Below are 25,175 nucleotides of genomic sequence, written 5' to 3' on the forward strand. Positions count from 1 at the left end.
CTAGATGTTAGTTTCAGGTTATGTATCTTTGACAGGAATACCACAGAAATGATGGGATACTCTTCTCATTGTATCCTATCAGATGACATGATTTCAGTTTGTCCTATTACTGATGTTAATTACTTCTGAGCTCCTGATGAAGGTAGTGTCTGCCAGGTTTCTATACTGTAAAGTTGCTCTTTTCCCATTGTGTGGAGGGAAGGTACATCAAACTTTACATTTATTTGAACAAAAAAAGTATTGATAACTTATAAACAGCTGAAGTGCTCAGGTCCTGTGATCTAGTATCATGGGGGTGGGAGAGGTGAGTATCTCTGTTTTCATAATTCTCTAATAGAAGAAAAGAAAATCAATGTTTCTGTAACTTCTTAGAATTCAATATGACAATCTCCAATAATTAATAAATACGAATTTTGTTGTTGATGTGGAATTATTTTAGAACTTTGTTTTTGTGAATTTCAGTGAAAATAAAACAGATACCTGAGGAAAAAATGAGACAGCCTCAAATTTAAAAAATAAAATTAGCTTCCCTATTTTCAGTAAAATAGAGACTGGGAGCAGGGAAATCTTTTCATCTCAGTCCATCATGGCAGCAGAAAATCAGGGCTTGCTAATGTCGATGTTGTACAACCTGTTGTCAATGTTGGGAACTGATATCTATAGTTTGAGGACACCTATGGACTGATTCTCTGATCATCCTAGAGGATATGAAAGGGATTAGGAGATAGCATAAGCACAGTCCCTGCAATCTGTCTGAGAAACACTCGTTCTGCATATATGCCTTTTTTTAAAAAATAAATAAATTATTAGTAAACTGATAGAAATCAAAAAAGAAAAGAAAAAAAACCCCCAATGTTTCTGAATGGAAAGAACTCTGAAATTGGAATCAGGTTGAGTACTAGGTGCAGTTCTGCCACTGTATAAGTCCGCTAAGACTGACATTACAAAATACCATAGACAGGGGGGCTTAAATAACTGATGTCTATTTTCTTACAATTCTGGAAACTGAAAGTCCAAGACTGTGGTGCCAGAGTTAGTTTCTGGTGAGATCTCTCTTCCTGGCTTGTAGACGGTGGCCTTCTCACTCTGTCCTCACATGGCTTTCCTCTGTGTTCTCACTGAGAAAGAGAGAGATCTTTGGTGTCTTCTGCTCTTCTTAAAAGGACAGCAGTCCTATCAGATTAGAGGTCCAGCCTTTTGACCTCATTTAACCTTCACTACCTCCCTAAAGGTCCTATCTCAAAATATAGTCACACTGTGGGTTAGGGCTTCAACATATGAATTTGGGGGGAGGGAACACAATTTGGTCTATAACAGCCACTAAGGAATGACTACTGCTTTGTGCTTCCATTTTCTCTATCAGGGGTCCCAGCTGGAGCCTATGCTGTATGTCCTTAGGATTCAAGCATTGCTGGAGGACTGGTGGAGCAGGACTTCAGGACTCTATTTATATGTAGCTCCTGGAGTATCTTAGGAAAGAAGCCATCCTAAGAGAGAGCTGAGTCCCCAAGCCTGGTTCAAGGATGTGAGCCACTGTCAGAAAGGAGAAGAAATGGTGAAAGCATCATGGTCTCTGTCATTTAGATCAGCCTCCAGCTCAGCCTTCATGGATTCCTGCCTCTGTCATAAGGTAAAAGGGCTGCAATTGAAAAAAAAAAAATTCAAACTAAAGGGAAACACCCATTCAGTGGAATACTATTCACTGAGAAAAAGGGATGAGCTAGTCACAATAACCAAAAGGTGGAAGCAACCCAAATGTCCATTGACAGATGAATGGATAAGCCAAATGTGGTATAAACATACAATGGAATATTATTCAGCCTTAAAAAGGAAGGGACTTCTGACATATGCTACAAGTTGGATGAACCTTGAGGACATTATGTTAAGTGGAATATGTTAGTCACAAAAAGACAAATACTGTAAGATTCTACTTATATGAGGGACCTAGAGTAGTCAAATTCATAGAGACAGAAAGCAGAACGGTGGTTGCCAGGGACTGGGGGAAGGAGAAATGGGGAGTTATTATTTAATGGGCATAGAGTTTTAGTTTTGCAAGATAATAAGAGTTCTGGAGATGGATGGTGAATTGCACAACGATACGAATATATTTAATACCACTAAGTGTACTTAAAAATGGTTAAGATGGTAAATTTTGTTATGTGTATTTTACTACAATTAAAACAAAAAAAATTTTTTTAAAGAAATAAGCTATCAAGCTAAGCAAAAACATGGATGAATGATGAATGTATATTGCTAAATGAAAGAATCAGGTCTGAAAGGCTACAAACTATATGATTCTATTAATAGGACATTCTAGATAAGGCAAAACTATAGAGCCATAAAATACATTAGCAGAGATCAGTAGGGATTCAATGGGGAGGAGGATTGAATAGATAAAGCACAGAGGATATTTTACAGTGGTGAAACCATTTTGTATAATACCATAATGATGGATATATGATACCATGCATATACCCATAGAACCTTAATATATGCAAAATTTTTAAATAATTTAGGAGATTGGAGGATCCCAAGATGGAATAAAGGATGGGACAAAATAATCTAACTATATTATAAATCTATGAAACATGAGACTTCCCTGGTGGCGCAGTGGTTAAGAATCCTCCTGCCAGTGCAGGGGACATGGGTTTGAGCCCTGGTCCAGAGAGATCCCACAAGCTGCGGAGCAGCTAAGCCCATGCACCACAACTACTGAGCCTGAGCTCTAGAGCTGATGAGCCACAACTACTGAGCCCATGCACCACAACTACTGAAGCCCACGCGCCTAGAGCCCGTGCTCCGCAACAAGAGACGCCACTGCAATAAGAAGCTTGCGCACCACAACGAAGAGTAGCCCCCGCTCGCCACGACTAGAGAAAGCCCGCACACAGCAACAAAGACCCAATGCAGCCAAAAATAAATAAATAAATTTATTTAAAATAAGTAAATCATTCAATCAATCTATGAAACAGCCTCACTGACGGGGGTGGGAGAAAAGGTACTGACCCAAGTAACTTTGGAAATGAGTGGAGTCTGTAAAATTAAATGCCAAAGGAACTGTACATCAGCACTGTACTCTAGTTGAAAAAGTTGTGTACCCATGGGGTATAAGTTAACAATTCTGAATTCAATATATATATATATATATATATATATATATATATATATATATATATATATATATATATATATATCCTGGAACTGAATAATTAAGTAAATGGTTGGCAGATTGTGGGAGCCAGGTTTCTCACTGTTGGAGTGGGAGCTTACAGATAATCAAGGGGAAGAGGCTAGAAAGCTCCATATGGTAATGAATTACAGTTGGAGATATCAGTATGAACTCATGTGTAGCTTAATATAGATACAGATGTTACATACAGAGATATTTATAGTTATGTGTGTATATATATGGGTTAGTATACACACATACATTTCCTTACGTTGTCAGCTGGGAGGGCCTAGAAAGAAGAATACCCCAATAGCAATGAGTGCACCTACTGCCCAGATCTTGGTTTCTAATACCATTCTCCCATAAAAGGAACCAGGGCTCCTTGGAGAAATGGCTGATTCAAGGACTGGGGCAGGGAATATACAGGAGCATCTGTAATGCCAGAACATCTTTTAGTGCCAGAAAGTAAAAGTTCTAAAAATAAAAGAAAAAAGATGGAGCTATGTCAAAGGGACACGGTAGCCAACTGAAAGAGCTGACCAAAGTGACCATTTAAGAAATACAATAAATAAAGTAGTATTGGATTATACCCAAAGTATACATTAATTATCCATAAAGCCACACTGATATACATAAATAATTGAATAAATAAATAAATGGGAGGGAATATAAAAATCTCCAGTGTAGAAGAATTCCAAATAATTTATGTAGATACTCTGCCTTCAAGGAGGCTGGGCATAGCTCCTCACTGGTTAAGTGTGGGTTCTGCACATTGACTTCCTTTCAAAGAGACTAGTCTGGAAGAGGGGGAGAGGGGAAGACTGAGAAGTGTAACTTTGCAGTGGAGAAACCTGACAAACACTACCTCAGCCAGATGATCAAGGTTAACCTCAACAGTGCTGTCATGTTGATAGTATGTACCCTTGATATGAGGTAATGAGAATGGCACTTTACTTCTGTGGTTTCCTTCCCAAAACATATAACCCTAATCTAATCATGAGAAAAACATAAGACAAATTCCAATTGAGGGACATTCTGCAAAATACTTGACCAGTATTCCTCAAAACTGTCAAGGTCGTAAAAAATAAGGGGAGTCCGAGAAACTGTCATAGCCAAGAGGAGCCTAAGGAGGTATGATGACTAAATGTAATGTATCTTGGAAGGGATCCTGGGACAGCTAAAGGACATCAGGTAAAAATTAAGGAAATATGAGTAAAATATGGATTTAGCTAATAACATTAATATTGGTTCATTAATTATGACAAATGTTCCATATTAATGTAAGATGTTAATAATAGAGAAAATTGGGTATAGAGTATACAGGAGCTCTCTGTACTGTATTTGTAATTTTTCTGTAAATCTGTAACTTTCTTTGTTTTTTTAAATTTATGTTTTAAGTAAAAAGTTTATTAAAAATAATAAATAATATATCATACACACAAAATAGAAGTTGCTCTTAATTTTTTTAAGTGGAATTGGAACACCAGGAAGTTTCAGCAGAGCTTGGAGTTGGCACTGGTGGTTTTGGCAATGTTAAGAGAAGGTGAAGTCCTCAGCAACGGTTTAGAAAGGAAAGGCCTCAAGTAGGACCTTAATAGCCTTGGGGCAGGCACATGTGGGCAGGTACCAGAGGTCCATCGGCCCTTTAAGCCTCAATAGAAACAGTGGGGTTTCTGCAGAGAGCAAGAGCTAGAGCAAGTTGGAAAAAAATGGTGAAGACAGGAGCTCTGCAGGTGAACTTGGGGCATCACAGAACAAGTTGAGAGAAAATAAGGAAGTTTGGCTTTCCTGCAGAATGAATGGAAGCAGAGCCAAAGAGCCACTGTTTTGTAGTTGTTGTTGCAGCCCTTTATTTACTGTGAAGGATGCTGTTGCCTGAAAAACAGGGGGTCTACAAAATAAGGGTACTTATTGCTATAAAAGTACAATATAAGATGCAAAATAGGGCTTCCCTGGTGGCGCAGTGGTTGAGAGTCTGCCTGTCAGCGCAGGGGGCACGGGTTCGAGCCCTGGTCTGGGAGGATCCTGCATGCCGCGGAGCGACTGGGCCCGTGAGCCATAATTACTGAGCCTGCGCGTCTGGAGCCTGTGCTCCGCAACGAGAGAGGCCGCGATAGTGAGAGGCCCGCGCACCGCGATGAGGAGTGGCCCCCGCTTGCCGCAGCTAGGGAGGGCCCTCGCACAGAGGCGAGGACTCAACACAACCATAAATAAATAAATTTTTTAAAAAAATGCAAAATATAAAAATCTATAAAATACACACACAGTAAATGCAACTTAATGACCTGAGTCAAAGAGTTTATTTTTTTATATAAAGCTTAAAAACTAACATAATACACAGATACCAGAAATCCTTTTTATTATACTTAATCTATTAGAAATATAAACCTCAACCAACTGGTTTTTCAACTTCCTTTTGTCTCTAATGATGGGACTGGTGGTTTGAACATATGCCTAAATTTCTAGTATTGGATTTAACTGGACAAGCCTGATTCTTGCCAGGATTATAAACTCTTTGAATTCTGGTTATGAGAGCTACCTCTTTCTGAATTTCACTCCACCTAACTTCCCATTCACTGTTCCCTTTCTGAGCTTCAACTAGCTATTTCATCTTTAATCAACTTCTCTTACCGTGTGTATTGTGACTGGCTCTTCCCTGTTAAAAGTGAGATTTGTGTTTTTCAGTAGGATTAATTCTTCCCTTATCTGTAGATGGTGAACAATCTAACTGGATCTATCAAGACACCCCTACCCCAGAACAAGTCTTGCTCAATGAAGATTATGGACAGAATGACTAATTAATAGGCTCTTACCACCATGGAGTCTTCATTCATTCAATAAGTATTTATTGAGAATCAGTTAGGTGCCAGCCAGTCTGCTAGCAATGAGTAGATACTATCCCATTACTCTTGGTGTTTGGCTATTGAGAAAGAGAGGATAATACTACAGAATGATTAAATATTATGCATATTAAGTTAGGAGAATATTGTGCTGTCATTCCTAAGACTATGGTTTTGAATCTTTTTTTTTTGAGGGGGTCATAGACCCCTTGAATCTTGTCAATGTCATGAACACTTGCCCCAGAAAACAAATATATCCCCAAAACTTACCAATAATTTTAAGTTGTTCATGGATCCTTTGAAGCCCTTTCATGAATTCTGGGTTTAGAATTCCTACCCTAAATGATAAACGCCAAAATCGGATGAAACCAGAAGAAGCAGGCATTCTAAGATATATGGAGGGGAAGGTAGACTAAGTGCTTAGGAGTGGCAGCAGCAAGAATGAAAAGTGAGTTTCTATAGCTTTATCTTACATGTGTTATCATCAGCTAACATATGTAATAATTAATGTTTCCAGGAATAATCCACTACTGAGGACCCAATGCCCCACAAAGTGAACCTTGGCCTCCCACAGAAGAACACTTTAAGGAGCTACCAACTCACCTTTGCTCTAGTGCAGTACCCATATTATGGGTGGTAAGAGGTACTATAAAATTAAGTAGGGTAAAGGGGATGGAAACTGGGGTTTTGTGTGTTTGTGCTATTTTATATAGTTATACAGAATGTCAAGGAAGTTGTCTCTGATAAGGTGATATTTGAGCAGGAATTTATAGAAGTGGGGGATTAAACCATGTGAATATCCAGGACAGCCTTTCAGCCAAATGGAGCAGCAAATGGAAGGAGGCCAGTGAGCAGAGCGGAGTGAGTAATGAGAGAGGGAGCGTGGTGGGAAGTGAGGTCAGGAGGGAGTTGAGGTGTGTGTGTGTCAGGTCTCCCAGGGTTGGATTGAAAGAGTCAGAGGTAAGGGACAAGCAGAATCTGAGGGTACCAGACTCAGGATCATAAAATGCTGTTAGTAATGGGAAAACTGCTCTGTGAAACCCAGTGGGGGATGTTTTGTGATGATTAGCTGGATAATATAGAGAGGCTTACCGAGCCGGACCTTTCCCAAGTAAGGGTTAACTAATGGACACTGTTCTGTGTGTGTGAGGGGGTGGGGATAGGGTGGAGTCAGAAACAGAAAGAACAATGGAGAAAATACTTAGGAAAGTGAATAGAAAACAGAAGACTAGGATATCTTAAATGGGAAGAGCTTAGAAATCAAGGAAAGGGAAAAGGATTAGGAAAGAGGGGGAGGGAGTAAGGAACTAATATTTGTCACATGGCCACAATTTGCCAGCATCCTTACATTTATATTTTAATTTTGTTTTAAAGCAGTACTACAAGATGAATGTTATTGTCCCCATCTTGCAGATAAGAAAATTTCAAGCCCAGAAAAGTTGAGTAACTCGATAAAGGTGATAAGCTACTAGTAAATAGTAGGAGAGGATAACTTTATTATTTTGTCTTCAGTTCTTATTATTTTCTTATGTTGCTGTGTTGATTCATTCCTAATATTATATTTGGAGAAACAAAATGATGTTAAAGGTAGGAAGACAACAGAAGGATGGCAAAGTGGCCGGCATGGTTAGAATTTTGTCCTGGGCAGTCAATCCTCAGTGTTGGACTACACACCTGGCCTTATAAAAAAGGCCACAAGGTGTCAGCGTCTTACTCGTTGGTTTGGGGGCCTCTCCTGCTCCTGTGGCCAACTGTTTCATTATAAAAATATTGAATAAAAAGTAATATATCACTTATAGATGATATTTAGAAACTGACCTATCTTAACCAGAAATACTTGTCGAGAAATAGTGTAAAAGTCCCTAAGTTCCCAGAAATACATCCATTGATAGGCATTGGGATCTTGACATTTGCCTCCAAGTGAGCAGGATAAAAGAAACCATTTCCAATGATGTGTGGGGTTATGCGACATGGTAGAATGTAGTGGTCAAGTTTCCACTGGGACGTCAGAGAGATCTGTGTTAAAATGCTATCTCCCACCTTTAGCTACATGGTATTGTGCAATTTCTTCATCGGTAAATTCCCTACCTCTTAAGTTCATTGTGAATACTAAATAGCACATAAAGAGTTCTTGGTAAAGTGCCTGACACTTACCACTCAATAAATAGTAGCCATTATATAATATCTATCTATCTATCTATCTACCTACCTATGGCAGAACTAGCATTACCCTAATACAATCATAGCTAATGGCTATAATACATTTATCTATGATTGCACATAATTTTTTAAAATATTTTTTCTTCTAGTTTTATTGGGATGTAATTGACATATAGCACTGTATAAGTTTAAGGTGTACAGCATAATGATTTGACTTCCATACATCATGAAATGATGACCACAATAAATTTAGTGAGCATCCATCATCTCATAGGAATACAAAATAAAAGAAAAAAAGGTTTTTTTCCCTTGTGATGAGAATGTTACCGAGCCAAACTCGGGTCTGCTCACCCATGTGCAGTAAAGCCAACCTCCAATCTACTGACACCGGGTTGTGGTGAAGGAAAGTGCAACTTTATTGTAAAGGTGCCAATACAAGGAGAACAGGTGGCTTGAGCTCAAAAAACCCCAAACTCCCTGAAGGGTTTCAGCAAAGCATTTTTAAGGGCAAGGTGAGGGAAGGGTGTCCTAGAGTATGTGATCAGCTCCTGCACAATTCTGATTGGGTGATGGTGAGGTAACAGGGTGGTGGCACAGGGGTTAACATTATCAATCCTTAGGCCTGAGGGCTATGTGCTCATGGTCATCAAGTAGTTAACACCTTCCATTTGGTGGGGGGTTTTCACATCTGTGAAACAACTCAGGAAACATGCATCAGATACTGTTATCTAGGTACTTCTGAGAGGAGCTAAAGCAGAGGATATGGGGGAGGGCTCTGCCCTCAGCAAAGCTCCATAGGGTCCTGCTTGGTTACAAGAACTCTTAGGATTTACTCTCTTAACAACTTTCATACATAATATATGGCAGTGTTCGTTATATTAATCGTGTTGTACATTACATATCTAGTAATTATCTAACTGGAAGTTTGTACCTTTTGACCACCTTCATCCAATTCCCCCTCCTCACATCCCCACCTCTGGTAACCACAAATCTGATCTCTTTTTCTAAGAGTTTGTTTGTTTGCTTTTGAAGTATAATTGACCTACACCACTATGTTAGTTCCTGGCACACATGTAGTGATTTGCTATTTCTATACATTACAAAATGATCACCACAGTAAGTGTAGTTACAATCTCTCACCATACAAAGATATCACATAATTATCGATCATATTCCCCACACTGTACATTTCATCCCTGTGACTCATTCTTTTTGTAACTGGAAGTTTGTACCTCTTAATCTCCTTCACCTCTTTCACACATCTCCCTACCTCCCTCCCATCTGGCAACCGCCTGTTTCTTCTCTGTATCTATGAGTCTGTTTCTGTTTTGTTATGTTTGTTCATTTGTTTTGGTTTTTAGATTCCACATACAAATAAAATAATACAGTGTTTGTCTTTGTCTGACTTATTTCACTTAGCATAATACCCTCTAGATCCATCCAAGTTGTCCCATATGGTAAGATTTCTCTTTTTAATGGCTGAGTAGTATCCCATTGTATATATATTCCACATCTTCTTTATTCATTCATCCATCATCACTCAGTTTGCTTTCATACTTGGCTATTGTAAATAGTGCAGCAATGAACATACGAGTACATATATCTTTTCAAATTAGTGTTTTCATATTCTTTGGATAAATACCCAGAAATGGGATTGCTGGATTGTATCATAGTTCTCTTTTCAATTTTTTGAAGAACCTCCATACTGTTTTACATAGTGGGTACACCAGTTTACATTCCCACCAACAGTGCACAAGGATTCCCTTTTCTTCACATCCTCACCAACACTTATTTGTTGTCTCTTTGATAACAGATATTGCCATTCTGACAGGTGTGAGGTGATATTTCATTGTATGTGCTTTTTTTCTTTTTAATTATTTTTGGCTGCGTCGGGTCTTAGTTTTGGCACTTAGGATCTTTGTTGAGGCATGAGGGATCTTTTCATTGCGGTGCACAGGCTCTTCTTTGCGGCACACAGGCTTCTCTCTAGTTGTGGAGCACAGGCTCCTGGGTACATGGGCTCTGTAGTTTGTGTCATGCAGGCTCTCTAGTTGAGGCTTGTGAGCTCAGTAGTTGTGGCGCTCGGGCTTAGTTGCCCTGCAGCATGTGGGATCTTCGTTCCCTGACCAGGGATCGAACCCACATCCCCTGCATTGTAAGGTGGATTCTTTACCACTGGACCACCAGGGAAGTCCCTCACTGTGTTTTTGATTTGCATTTCCCTGATGATTTGTGATGTTGAGCATCGTTTTACCTGTTGGCCATTTGTATGTCTTCTTTGGCAATATGTCTGTTCAGGTCCTCTGCCCATTTTTAAAATCAGGTTGGTTGTTTTTTTTGATGTTGAGTTATATGAGTTATTTATATATTTTGGATATTAACCACTTATCAGATATATCATTGCAAATATCTTCTTCTATTCAGTAGTCTGCCTTTGGTTTTACTGATAGTTTCCTTTGCTGTGAAAAGATTTTAATGTAGTCCTATTTATTAATTTTTTCTCTTATTTCCCTTCCATGAGGAGACATATCTAAAAAATATTTCTACGATCGATATCAAAGATCATACTGCCTGTTTTCTTCTAGGAGTTTTATGGCTTCAGCTCTTACATTTTCAGTTTCTAATCCATTTTGAGTTTATTTTCGTATATGGTGTGAGAAAGTAGCACAATTTGATTCTTTTGCATATAGCTGTTTTCTGAATACCACTTATTGAAGAAGCTGTCTTTTCCCCATTGTATATTCTTGCCTCCTCTGTTGTAGATCAATTGCCCATATCAGTGTGGGTTTACTTCTGGGCTCTCTCTTCTGTTCCATTGATCTAGGTGTTTTTGTGCCAGTGCCATACTGTTTTGATTACTGTAGCTTTGTAGTATAGTTTGAAATCAGGACGTGTGATACCTCCAGCTTTGTTCTTCTTTCTCAAGATTATTTTAGCTATTCAGAGTCTTTTGTGTTTCCATACAAATTTTAGAACTATTAGTTCTAGTTCTGTGAAAAATGTTATTCATATTTTGATATGGATTGCATTGAATCTGTGGATTATTTGGGGGAGTATGGCAATTTTAACAATATTAATTCTTCCAATCTGTGAGCACAGTATATCTTTCCATTTGTTTGTCATCTTCAATTTCTTTTTATTTTCTTCCTGTTTTATTGAGATATAATGGACTTACAGCACTGTATAAATTTAAGGTGTACAGCATAATGATTTGATTTACATACATCATGAAATGATTACCACAGTGAGTTTAGTGAACATCCATCATCTCATATAGATACAAAATAAAAGAAAAAGAGAAAAATATTTTTTCTTTGTGATGAGAACTCTTAGGATTTACTCTCTTAACAACTTTCATACATAACATACAGCAGTGTTAATTATAGTTATCATGTTGTACATTACATCCCTAGTACATATTTATCTTATAACTGGAAGTTTGGTCCTTTTGACTACCTTCATCCAAGTCCCCTCTCCCCAACCCCCACTTCTGGTTACCACAAATCTAATCTCTCTTTCTATAAGTTTATTTGTTTGTTTTTGAAGTATAACTGAACTACAACACTATGTTAGTTCCTGGCATACAATATAGTGATTCAATATTTCTATCCGTTTAATTAATTAATTAATTAATTTACTTATTGCCTGCGTTGGGTCTTCATTGCTGCGTGCAGGCTTTCTTTAGTTGCAGCGAGAGGGGGCTACTCTTCGTTGCAGTGTGCAACCTTCTCATTGCGGTGGCTTCTCTTGTTGTGTAGCAGGGGTTCTAGGCATGTGGGCTTCAGTAGTTGCAGCACATGGGCTCTAGGGCACGCAGGCTTCAGTAGTTGTGGCTCGCGGACTCTAGAGCACAGGCTCAGTAGTTGAGGTGCACGGGCTTAGTTAACCTGTGACATGTGGGATCTTCCCGCACCAGGGATTGAACCCGTGTCCCCTGCATTGGCAGGCAGATTCTTAACCACTGCACCACCAGGGAACTCCCTCTCTCCATTTTAAAACAATCACCAAGAAGTCTAGTTATGATCTGTCACCATTCAAAGATATTACGTAATTATTGACTATATTCCCCAGGCTTTACATTTCATACCTGTGACTAATTTATTTTGTAACTGGAATCTGTACCTCTTAATCTCCCTCACCTATTTCTCTCCTCTCCCTCCCCTCTCCCCTCTGGCAACCACCTGTTTGTCCTCTGTATCTATTAGTATGTTTCTGTTTTGTTCTGTTTGTTTATTTGTTTTGTTTTTTAGATTCCACATATAAGTGAAATCATACAGTATTTGTCTTTCTTTTTTTTTTAAGTTTAAAAAAAATTCTTTTTGGCTGCATTGGGTTTTCGTTGCTGCACGCAGGCTTTCTCTAGTTGCAGGAAGCGGGGGCTACTCTTTGTTGCGGTGCGTGGGCTTCTCACTGTGGTGGCTTCTCGTTGCAGAACATGGGCTCTAGGTATGCGGGCTTCAGTAGTTGCAGCACGCAAGCTCAGTAGCTGTGGCTCGCGGGCTCTAGAGTGCAGGCTCAGTAGTTGTGGTGCACGGGCTTAGTTACTCTGCGGCATGTCAGCTTTTCCTGGACCAGGGATTGAACCTATGTCCGCTGCATTGGCAGGCGGATTCTTAACCACTGCACCACGAAGGAAGTCCAGTATTTGCCTTTCTGTGACTTATTTCACTTAGCCTCTAGGTCCATCCATGTTGTCACAGATGGTAAAATTTCATTCTTTTTTATGGCTGAGTAATATTCCACTGTATCTTTATCCATTCATCTACTGATGGGCACTTAGGTTTGCTTCCATATCTTGGCTATTGTAAATAATGCTGCAGTGAACATATGGGAGCATATATCTTTTCAAATTAGTGTTTTCATTTTCTTCAGATATACACCCAGAAGTGGAATTGGTGTATTATATGGTACTTCTATTTTTAATTTTTTGAGGAACCTCCATAATGTTTCCCATAGAAGCTGTACCAATTTACATTCCCATCAACAGTGCACAAGGGTTCCCTTTTCTCCACATCCTCACCAACACTTGTGATTTGTTGTCTTTTTGATAACAGATATTGCCATTCTGACAGGTGTGAGGTGATATTTTATTGTGGTTTTGATTTGCAATTCCCTGATGATTTGTGATGTTTTAATGTGCCTGTTGGCCATCTTTATGTCTTCTTTGGAAAAATTCCTATTCGAGTTCTCTGCCCATTTTTTAAGCAGGTGTTTTTGTTTTTTAGATATTGAGTTGTATGAGTTGTTTGCATATTTTGGATATTAACCCCTTATCAGATAAATCATTTGCAAATATCTTCTCCCATTCAGTAGGCTGCTTTTTGTTTTGTTTATAGTTTCCTTTGTTGCACAAAAGCTTTTCAGTTTGATGTATTCACATTTGTTTATTTGTTGTTTCCCTTACCTGAAGAGACATATCCAAAAAGATATTACTAAGACTGATGTCACAGAGCATACCTCCTATGTTTTCTTCTAGAAGTTTTATGGTTTCAGGTCTTACATTTATGTCTTTAATCCATTTTGAATTATTTTTGTGCATGGGGTGAGAAAGTAGGGACTTCATCAAATTTAAAAACTTCTTTAAGGTAAAGGGAACAATCACAAGAATGAAAAGGCAATCTATGGAATGTGAAAATATTTGCAAACCATTTATCTGATAAGGGGTTAATATCCCAAATGCACAAGAAACTCCTACAACTTGGTAGCAGAAAAACAAATAACCTGATTGAAAAATGGGACAAGACTTAAAAAATATATTTCTCCAAAGAAGACATATATATGGCCACCAGGTATATGAAAAGGTGCTCAACATCACTAACCATCAGGGAAATGCAAATCAAAACCACAATGAGATAATCACCTCACATCTGTTAAGATGGCTATTGAAAAACAAACAAACAAAAGATTATGGGACTTCCCTGGCCGTCCAGTGGTTGAGACTCTGCACTTCCAATGCAGGGGATGCGGGTTTGATCCCTGGTTGCGGAACTAAGATTCCACATGCCACATGGTATGGCCAAAAACTTTAAAAAAATAACACAAAAAACCCAAAAGATTAGTGTTCGTGAGGATGTGCAGAAACCGAAACCCTTGTACACTGTTGCTGGGAATTTAAATGATTCAGCTACTATGGAAAATAGTTTGGAGATTCCTCAAAAAATTAAAAATAAAACTACCATATTATCCAGCAATTCCACTTCTGGGTATATATCCAGAAGAATTAAAATCAAGATGTCGAGGAGATGTTAGCACTCTCATATTCATTGCAGCATTATTCACAGTAGCCAAGATATGAAAACAACCCAAATGTTCATTAACAGGTGAATGGACAATGAAAATGTGGTGTATACATAGAATGGAGTATTAGTCAGCCTTAAAAAAGATGGAAAGCCTACCATTTGTGACAACATGGATGAACCTGGAGGACATTATTCTAAGTGAAATAAACCAGTATTATAAGGACAAATACTGTATGAGTCCCCTTATATGAGGTATCTAGAATAGTCAAACTCACAGAAGCAGAGAATAGAATGGTGGTTGCCAGGGACTGGGGGAAGGGGAAAATGAGGAGTTGTTCAATGAGTAAAAGTTTCGGTTATGCTAGATGAATAAATTCTAGTGACCTGTTGTACAACATAGTACCCATAGTTAACAGCACAGTGTTGTGCATTTTAAAATGTTAAGAGGGTAGATCTCATGTTAAGCGTTCTTACCACACACACACAAAATAATGGGACGCAAGGAAACTTCTGGAGATGATGGACATGTTTATTACCTTTATTGTGGTGGTGATATCATGGTGTATGCATATGTCCAAACTCATCAAATTGAATACATTAAATACGTACCTTTTTTGGTATATCAATTATACTTCAATAAAGCTGTTTTTTTTTTTTTTAAGTCTGCTGTCTGGAGTCCCAGCCCCACAAGTTCTGACTTAGCTGGTCTGGGGTACAGCATGGTCATTAGAATTTTTATAAGCATTCTAGATGATTCTAATATGTAGCTAGGGAGAGAAATACTTCTCTAGACTAAAATCTCACTTCACAGATGGGAAAGAGAGGCTCAGAGAAAGTGAGAGTGACTTGTCTGGTGAAATGAGATCAAGAACTCAAACTGAGGTCTCCTGACTCCTAGTCCTGGGTTCTGTCTAGCACATAACGTGCCTCAGGCTCACTTCTTATGCTTCCACACAAACACTCTGTCCCAGTCAAATTGTCTCATGTTATATTCCCTGAACATACCAGGTCCATCCCTGTGTCAAATCCACAGCACTACAAGCTGCCATTGGAGTGCTTATTATGTGCCCAAACTGAGCAAACCAAATTACATGTGTTACCTCTAATCCATACATCAAGCTTTCAGGGAAAGCATGAGTATCCCCATTGTTAGAGGAGGAACCTGATGTCAGAGACTCTAAGAGAATAGTTGCAATACTGGCTAGTGAGGAGAAGCAAGAATTTTTTTTTTAAGATTTTTTGATGTTGACCATTTTTAAAGTCTTTATGGAATTTGTTACAATATTGCTTCTGTTTTATGTTTTGCTTTTTTGGCTGTGAGGTATGTGGGATCTTAGCTCCCTGACCGGGGGTCCAACCTGCACCCCCTACATTAGAAGGCGAAGTCGTAACCACTGGACCACCAGGGAAGTCCTGGAGAAGCAAGAATTTAACCAAGTTCTGTTGGACTCCAAAGCCCAGGCTCTTGAGCTACACTCACTGCCATCTGTTCCTACCCTGCCTTACCTTCCTGAGTTATTTCTCCATTAGAACTAGCTCTAGTTTCAAACCCTCCCTGAAAGCCCTTCCACCCCATCTTTTTATTTACTCAATTTTCATGGCACTGATCACCCACATTAGCTGTTTGGGTGAGTCCATCTCACATGGTAACTTATTTTGTCATGTATATGACCTGTTTCCTTCTCCTTGAGGCTGGGAAGAACAAGGAGCTTCCTCTGACTATATTTCTGTCCTGGTCCTGTAGCTGTGTCAAGATATGGTGCTATTGCAAGATCATAATACTTAGTTTTTTCTGAGACTCCTCCCCTGGGAATATCTGGAGACAGGGAGAGCCTATAGGCCCAAATGGAGTTGAAAATTTGAACTAAGAAGGAATAGAGCTTTCCTTGGGCTCAGATTTGTAATAATATTTATAAGTAAGCCTCTAGGTGTCAGTAGAAAGCCTAGTTTTGATAGAGTGAGTCTCAAATGAAATCAAAATCCCAGGCTAGAAGGACTTTTTCTCATGTCAATCATCAACCTAAAGCTAGAATTCCCTCTCCAACATAACAACAACCATAGCAACATTCCTTCCAGCCTAGGGTCTGGTGATGAGGAACCCACTGTTTCTGAGGCAGCCTCTTCAATGTTTGGACAGCTTTATTAGAATGCTCTTCTTGATTTTGTGAAACTCTGCCTCCTCTAGCTTTCACAACACATGCACTGCATCTGGGCCTGGGCATGTGAGAGGCCTGCTGTGGCTGAGTCAGGCCTTCCACACAAGATTGATTACTCAAGGATGTTGGTGGCATCAGTGGGAGCCCCACTGCTCTGGGCTATCCTGCCCATCAGCCCCTCCCTAATGACCTAAGCATTGTTGACCCTCAGAACATCGGGGAAGGAAGGAAGGAAGCAACACACCTCTGGCAGACTGCTGTCCTCTCAGACCCAGGGATGAAGAGGGTGACTCTTTACAGCAGAGTCCAAAGACCTGGAGAATATGTGTCTTGCTCAAAGAAGCCTCCTTTTCACTTCTGTTCTTCCCAAGGGCTCCTGTCCAATAGCCAGATTGTTGCTTAGCGAAACCCAATTTTTCTGCTCAAAAAATAAATAGGGACTGCCACTGTGTTTTCTGGTCCCAATTGTATTCTTTAGTAATATATAGAACAAACACAGTATCTCTTCCTCTAGGAATCTGAAGATGGAAATTAAGCCATCCATCCCTCCATCCATTCATTTATCCAACTATCCAACCATTAATCATATCTTTACTGGGAGCCTACCATGTGCCAGGCACTGAGTTTCCTAGTAAACAGACAATAAGTGGCAAATGGTATTACTGTATTAATGACCTGATGATTAACTTAGTCAAAGGTAGATCCACTTTTATATGGTGGATTTCTGAGGAGGAAATGGAGAGATAAGGGAACTAGCACATACTGAATATGGACTGCCTACCAGGCAAGGTGTTAGGTGCTTGCTTTACTTGCCATATATTGTTTAAGTCTTACCACCATCTCATGATGTGTGTTATCTACATCTCCATTTTAAAAAGAAAGAAGCTGAGGCTTAGAGAGCCTAAATAAGTTGACCAAGGACACATAACTAGTAAGCAGTGGAGCTGGACTCTGGTTACAGACCTCCCCATCATGCTGTGGGCATCACATGAAAATCCCTAGGACAGCTGAAGGCACATCATGGTCCCTTCATGTAGTGTGTCTGGAATGAATACTGCTTTAAATCAAGCTTTTTTTCAAGCTTTCTAACCAAAACCCCTCATTTTCTCTGTTGTATTTTTACTTTCATTTTATTTTATTTTTGGCCGCACTGCATGGCTTGTGGGATCTTAGTTCCCCAGCCAGGGATTGAACCCACACCCTTGGCAGTGAAAACACGGAGTCCTAAACACTGGACTGCTAGGGAATTCCCTCTGTTGTATTCTAAATTTTAAGTTTATAGGGTGATTTCTTTGTTGTTATTTTCTATAGAAGTCAAATTTCCTGTCAATGCTTTTCCATCATAAATTTGGACACATGACAAAGCATATGAAAATCAATAGCAGTAATTTGGATATTCATCAGTTTGTTTTTCCTCTAGAATTAGTTCTGTACTATATTTGCTTTAATTGATAAATTGCTGTGATAATATCAAAGAAAATTTTCAAGAAAATAAAGTAAGGGGGACCTACAACATGGCGGAGGAGTAAGACGTGGAGATCACCTTCCTCCCCACAAATACATCAAAAATACATCTACATGTGGAACAACTCGTACAGAACACCTACTGAACGCTGGCAGAAGACCTCAGACTTTGAAAAACAAGGCAGAGCACCGCCTAAACGAGCTCCAGAGACGGGCGCGAGCACGGCTATCAGCTCGGACCCCAGAGATGGGCATGAAATGCTAACGCTGCTGCTGCAGCCACCAAGAATCCTGTGTGCAAGCACACGTCACTATCCACACCCCCCTGGGAACCTGTGCAGCCCGCCACTGCCAGGATCCCATGATCCAGAGACAAGTTCCTTGGGAGAACACATGGTATGCCTCAGGCTGTTGCAATATCACGCTGGCCTCTGCTGCTGCAGGCTCGCCCTGCATTCCAATTATAACTTCCGTACCCCTCCCTGCCCCCAGGCCTGAATAATCAAGAGCCCCCTAATCAGCCACTGCTTTAACCTCGTCCTGTCTGGGTGAGAACAGATGCCTGAAGGCAACCTACATGCAGAGGCGGGGCCAAATCCAAAGCTGAACCCCAGGAGCTGTGCAAACAGAGAAGAGAAAGGGAAATCTCTCCCAGCAGCCTCAGGAGTAGCGGATTAAATCTCCACAATCAACTTGATGTACCCTGCATCTGTGGAATACCTGAATAGACAACGAATCATCCCAAAACTGAGGCAGTGGACTTTGGGAGCAACTGTAGACTTGGGGTTTGCTGTCTGCAACTGATTTGTTTCTGATTTTTATGTTTTACTTAGTAAAGTTTTTAGTGCTTGTTATCATTGGTGGATTTGTTTATTGGTTTTGTTGCGCTCTTCTCTTTATTATTATTATTTTTATTTTTATTTTAATATATTTTTTTGCTTATTATTAAAAACATTTTGTTTCTTTCTTTTTTCTCAATTTTCTTCTGAGCTGTATGGCTGAAAGGGTCTTGGTGCTATGGCCTGGTGTCAGGCCTGAGCCTCTGAGGTGGGAGAGCCAAGTTCAGGACGCTGGTCCACCAGAGACCTGCCAGCCCCATGTAATATCAATTGACGAGAGCTCTCCCAGAGATCTCCATCTCAACGCTAAGATCCAGCTCCACCCAATGGTCAGCAAGCTCCAGTGCTGGATGCCCCATGCCAAACAACTAGCAAGACAGGAACACAACCCCACCCATTAGCAGGCTGCCTAAAATCATAATAAGTTCACAGACACCCCAAAACACACCACCGGACACAGCCCTGCCCACCAGAAAGACAATATCCAGCCCCACCCACCAGAACACAGGCACCAGTCCCCTCCACCAGAAGCCTACACAAGCCACTGAACAAAACTCATCCACTGGGGACAAACACCAAAAACAACGGGAACTATGAACTTGCAGCCTGTGAAAAGGAGAACCAAACACAGTAAGTTAAGCAAAATGAGAAGACAAAGAAACACACAGCAGATGAAGGAGCAAGGCAAAAACCCACCAAACCAAACAAATGAAGAGGAAATAGGCAGTCTACCTGAAAAAGAACTCAGAGTAACGATAGTAAAGATGATCCAAAATCTTGGAAATAGAATGGAGAAACTACAAGAAACGTTTAACAAGGACCTAGAAGAACTAAAGAGCAAACAAACAATGATGAACAACACAATAAATGAAATTAAAAATTCTCTGGAAGGAATCAATAGCAGAATAACTGAGGCAGAAGAACGGATAAGTGACCTGGAAGATAAGATAGTGGAAATAACTACCGCAGAGCAGAATAAAGGAAAAAGAATGAAAAGAATTGAGGACAGTCTCAGAGACTTCTGGGGAAATATTAAACGCACCAACGTTTGAATTATAGGGGTCCCAGAAGAAGAAGAGAAAAATAAAGGGTCTGAGAAAATATTTGAAGAGATTATAGTTGAAAACTTCCCTAATATGGGAAAGCAAATAGTCAATCAAGTCCAGGAAGCACAGAGAGTCCCATACAGGATAAAGCCAAGGAGAAACACGCCAAGACACATTAATCAAGATATCAAAAATTAAATACAGAGAAAAAATATTAAAAGCAGCAAGGGGGGGCTTCCCTGGTGGCGCAGTGGTTGAGAATCTGCCTGCTAATGCAGGGGACAAGGGTTCGAGCCCTGGTGTGGGAAGATCCCACATGCCGCGGAGCAACTAGGCCCGTGAGCCACAACTACTGAGCCTGCGCGTCTGGAGCCTGTGCTCCTCAACAAGAGTGGCCGCGATAGTGAGAGGCCCGCGCACCGCGATGAAGAGTGGCCCCCACTTGCCGAAACTAGAGAAAGCCCTCGCACAGAAACGAAGACCCAACACAGCCAAAAATGAATAAATAAATAAATAAATTTAAAACAAGAAAAAAAAAGCAGCAAGGGAAAACCAACAAATAACATACAAGGGAATCCCCATAAGGTTAACAGCTGATCTTTCAGCAGAAAATCCGCAAGCCAGAAGAGAGTGGCATGATATATTTAAAGTGATGGAAGGGAAAAACCTACAACCAAGATTACTCTACCCAGCAAGGATCTCATTCAGATTCGACACAGAAATTAAAACCTTTACAGACAAGCAAAAGCTAAGAGAATTCAGCACCACCAAACCAGCTTTACAACAAATGCTAAAGGAACTTCTCTAGGCAGGAAACACAAGAGAAGGAAAAGACCTACAATAACAAACCCAAAACAATTAAGAAAATGGTAATAGGAACATACATATTGATAATTACCTTAAATGTAAATGGATTAAATGCTCCCACCAAAAGACATAGACTGGCTGAATGGATACAAAAACAAGACCTGTATGTATGCTGTCTACAATAGACCCACTTCAGACCTAGGGACACATACAGACTGAAAGTGAGGGGATGGAAAAAGATATTCCATGCAAATGGAAATCAAAAGAAAGCTGGAGTAGCAATACTCATATCAGACAAAATAGACTTTAAAATCGAGACTATTACAAGAGACAAAGAAGGACACTACATAATAATCAAGGGAGCAATCCAAGAAGAAGATATAACAGTTGTAAATATTTATGCATCCAACATAGGAGCACCTCAATACGTAAGGCAAATGCTAACAGCCATGAAAGGGGAAATCGACAATAACACAATCATACTAGGGGACTTTAACACCCCACTTTCACCAATGGGCAGATCAACCAAAATGAAAATAAATAAGGAAACACAAGCTTTAAATGACACATTAAACAAGATGGACTTAATTGATATTAATGGCCATTCCATCCAAAAAGAACAGAATACACTTTCTTCTCAAGTGCTCATGGAACATTCTCCAGGATAGATCATACCTTGGGTCACAAATCAAGCCTTGGTAAATTTAAGAAAATTGAAATAATATCAAGTATCTTTTCCAACCACAACGCTATGAGACTAGATATCAATTCCAGGAAAAAAACCTGTAAAAAATAGAAACACATGGAGGCTAAAGAATGCACTACTAAATAACCAAGTGATCACTGAAGAAATCAAAGAGGAATTCAAAAAATAGCTAGAAACAAATGACAATGAAAACAGGTGACCCAAAACCTATGGGATGCAGCAAAAGTAGTTCTAAGAGGGAAGCTTATAGCAATGCAGTCCTACCTCAAGAAACAAGAAACATCTCAAATAAACAACCTAACCTTACACCTAAAGCAATTAGAGAAAGAAGAACAAAAAAACCCCAAAGTTAGCAGAAGGAAAGAAATCATAAAGATGAGATCAGAAATAAATGAAAAAGAAATGAAGGAAACAATAGCAAAGATCAATAAAATTAAAAGCTGGTTCTTTGAGAAGGTAAACAAAATTGATAAGCCATTAGCCAGACTCATCCAAAAAAACAAGGAGAAGACTCAAATCAACAGAATTAGAAATGAAAAAGGAGAAGTAACAGCTGACACTGCAGAAATACAAAGGATCATGAGAGATTACTACAAGCAACTATATGCCAATAAAATGGATAACCTGGAAGAAATGGACAAATTCTTAGAAAAACACAACCTTCCAAGATTGAACCAGGAAGAAATAGAAAATATAAACAGACCGATTACAAGCACTGAAATTGAAACTGTGATTAAAAACCTTCCAGCAAACAAAAGCCCAGGACCAGATGGCTTCACAGGAGAATTCCATCAAACATTTAGAGAAGAGCTAACACCCATCCTGTCAAACTCTTCCAAAATATAGCAGAGGGATGAACACTCCCAAACTCATTGTACGAGGCCACCATCACCCTGATACCAAAACCAGACAAAGATGTCACAAAGAAAGAAAACTACAGGCCAATATCACTGATGAACACAGATGCAAAAAACCTCAACAAAATACGAGCAAACAGAATCCAACAGCACATCAAAAGGATCATACACCATGATCAAGTAGGGTTTATCCCAGGAATACAAGGATTCTTCAATATACACAAATCAATGTGATAAACCATATTAACAAATTGAAGAATAAAAATCATATGATCATCTCAATGCAGAAAAAGCTTTTACAAAATTCAACACCCATTTATGATAAAAACTCTCCTGAAAGTAGGCACGGAGGGAACCTACCTCAACATAATAAAGGCCATATATGACAAACCCACAGCCAACAACGTTCTCAATGGTGAAAAACTGAAACCATTTCCTCTAAGATCAGGAACAAGACGGGGTGCCCACTCTCACCACTATTATTCAACATAGTTTTGGAAGTTTTAGCCACAGCAATCAGAGAAGAAAAAGAAATAAAAGAAATCCAAATCAGAAAAGAAGTAAAACTGTCACTGTTTGCAGATGACATGATACTATACATAGAGAATCCTAAAGATGCTACCAGAAAACTACTAGGGCTAATCAATGAATTTGGTAAAGTAGCAGGGTACAAAATTAATGCACAGAAATCTCTTGCATTCCTATACTAATGATGAAAAATCTGAAAGAGAAATTAAGGAAACACAACCCAATCCAAAAATGGGCAGAAGACCTAAATAGACATTTCTCCAAAGAAGATGTACAGATTGCCAACAAACGCATGAAAGGATGCTCAACATCACTAATCATTAGAGAAATGCGAATCAAAACTACAATGAGGTATCACCTTACACCGGTCAGAATGGCCATCATCAAAAAATCTACAGACAATAAATGCTGGAGAGGGTGTGGAGAAAAGGGAACCCTCTTGCACTGTTGGTGGGAATGTAATTTGATACAGCCACTATGGAGAACAGTATGGAGCTTCCTTAAAAAACTGAAAATAGAACTACCATAGGGCCCAGCAATCCCACTGCTGGACACATACCCTGAGAGAACCATAATTCAAAAAGAGTCATGTACCACAATGTTCATTGCAGCACTATTTACAATAGCCAGGATATGTGTGTCCATCTTCATTCTTATTCCTGTCCTGCCCCTAGGTTAGTCAGAACCTTTTTTTTTTTTTTTAGGTTCTATATATATGTGTTACCATACAGTACTTGTTTTTGTCTTTCTGACTTACTTCACTCTGTATGACAGACTCTAGGTCCATCCACCTCACTACAAATAACTGAATTTCGTTTCTTTTTATGGCTGAGTAATATTCCATTGTATATATGAGCCACATGTTCTTTATCCATTCATCTGTCAGTGGACACTTAAGACATGCATTGGTTGACTAGCTGCTTCTTCACTTTTACCTTCCTAAATTTGTATCTACCTCCCCACCCAGAAATAATCAGCACTTTATAATCTTTTTTTTTAAAATAAATTTATTTATTTATTTATTTTTGGCTGCATTGGTTGACTACCTTCTTCTTCACTTTTACCTTCCTAAATTTGTATCTACCCCCCCACCCAGAAATAATCAGCACTTTAATCTTTTTTTTTTAATGTTTATTTATTTATTTATTTTTGGCTGTGTTGGGTCTTTGTTGCTGTGCTCAGGCTTTCTCTAGTTGTGTTGAGTGTGGGCTTTTCTTCATTGCGGTGTGCGGGCTTCTCATTGCGGTGGCTTCTCATGTTGCGGAGCAAGGGCTCTAGGCATGCAGGCTTCAGTAGTTGTGGCTCGTAGGCTCTAGAGTGCAGGCTCAGTAGTTGTGGCACATGGGCTTAGTTGTTCTGTAGCATGTGGGAGAAAAAATCATATGATCATTTTAACAGAATGCCAAAATATTTTGATAACAATCACCATATATTTTTGATTTAAGCAAATCTTAATTAATATGTTAATGAATATTGATCTCAAACCAACGGCCCGTATTCTATTTAGCAGTTAAACATTAGAATCATTTTCATTAAAGTTAATAATTTGAGTGTCATTACCATTATTTAAAATTTTCCTAGAAGTGCTAATCAATGCAGTAATGAGAAAAAGAAGTGAAGGAGGTATAAATATCTGACAGGAAGAGACAAAATTATCATTATTTAAAGATTATAAGGTTGCTTAAAAAACTATTAGAACTAGTGGGAGAGTTCAGAACGATTGGCAATTATGACAGCAATATTTAAAAAGTAATAGTTTCCTTATGTATCAACAACAATTAGTTAAGATAATGAAAAAAAAGAGTCCATATCATGGCAATCAAAAATAAAATCAAAGTACCCAGTAATAAACTTAAAGATAAATGTGCCAATCTCAAAACTTTGCCATGGAATCTAAAAGGAGATTTGAATAAAGGGATAGACATTCTATATTACTGTACTGGAAGATTTAATATTATAAAGATATTAATTTTCCTCAAACTAAGCCTATAAATTTAACAAAACCCCAACAAAAACACCTGGAAGTTTTTTAGAATGTGAAATAAATCTATTTTTTAGTTTATTTAGAAAAATCAACAAATGAAGAAAGCAAGCACATCTTTAGGAAGAATAGTAGTGAAAAGGCCTTTTCCTATCAGATATTAAAATAAGTCAGCAAGATAGAGTAATTAAAATATTACTGTTCTACGTAAAAAAATAGACAGCTCAGAAATATATCCAAGTACATATAAGAATTTAGTATATAATAAAGCTAGTGCCTCATTCAGTGGGGGGAGTGTTAAGATGACAGTCTAGGGGACTTCCCTGGCAGTCCAGTGATTAAGACTCCATCTTCCAGTGCAGGGGGCAGGGGTTCGATCCCTG

The 25,175-nt window shown here is 39.1% G+C and overlaps 1 long non-coding RNA gene across 8 annotated transcripts in view; it reads left to right on the forward strand.

The window, feature by feature from the left end:
- LOC132370548 (uncharacterized) overlaps positions 1-25,175 on the forward strand; it is a 94,285-nt gene that overhangs the window by 7,282 nt on the left and 61,828 nt on the right. For 7 of the 8 annotated variants that reach the window (XR_009504612.1, XR_009504613.1, XR_009504614.1 and 4 more), the window contains exons 2-3: positions 1,364-1,630; positions 6,527-6,652. This is a non-coding gene — a long non-coding RNA (uncharacterized LOC132370548). The remainder of the gene's footprint in view (positions 1-1,363; positions 1,631-6,526; positions 6,653-25,175) is intronic. The other variant, XR_009504615.1, reaches the window with a different exon arrangement.

The sequence above is a fragment of the Balaenoptera ricei genome, chromosome 8 (assembly GCF_028023285.1).
Source record: "Balaenoptera ricei isolate mBalRic1 chromosome 8, mBalRic1.hap2, whole genome shotgun sequence".
Taxonomy (NCBI): Eukaryota; Metazoa; Chordata; class Mammalia; order Artiodactyla; family Balaenopteridae; genus Balaenoptera; species Balaenoptera ricei.